Source organism: Penaeus monodon, chromosome 21 (assembly GCF_015228065.2).
Source record: "Penaeus monodon isolate SGIC_2016 chromosome 21, NSTDA_Pmon_1, whole genome shotgun sequence".
NCBI lineage: Eukaryota > Metazoa > Arthropoda > Malacostraca > Decapoda > Penaeidae > Penaeus > Penaeus monodon.
Window position 1 is genome coordinate 8695997 of NC_051406.1, and position 322 is coordinate 8696318.

At 41.3% G+C, this 322-nt stretch overlaps 1 protein-coding gene across 1 annotated transcript in view; it reads right to left on the minus strand.

Annotated features, from left to right (window-relative positions):
* The window catches only part of LOC119586187 (glutamate-gated chloride channel-like), a gene marked incomplete at both ends in the record, with an annotated part of 81629 nt that overhangs the window by 26676 nt on the left and 54631 nt on the right, over positions 1-322 (minus strand).

Here is a 322-nt window from a genome sequence, read left to right on the forward strand (position 1 = left end):
TCAGACACTGTGGTGGATTTGTGAAGAGAGAGGTAGCCATTTTTTTTTTTTTTTGATTTGGAGACTCTTGTTTCCTGGCAGATGTTTGTTTAGATTGGTAGGTGAGATATAGTAGGTATCTATATATGTGAGACCCGTGTTTTTTTTTTCTTTCTTTTATTTGTGTAAAGGAACTGAGAGGCTATTTGACTTTCAGATTTTCTTTGGGGTAGGGGGTGGGGTATGGGTTCGAAAGGGCGTTGGGGGGAATGTAATCCTTGAAGGAGTGGGGAGGGGGGGGGGGAGCTGATTATCTGCCAGTAATATTTCTCAATGAAATGAT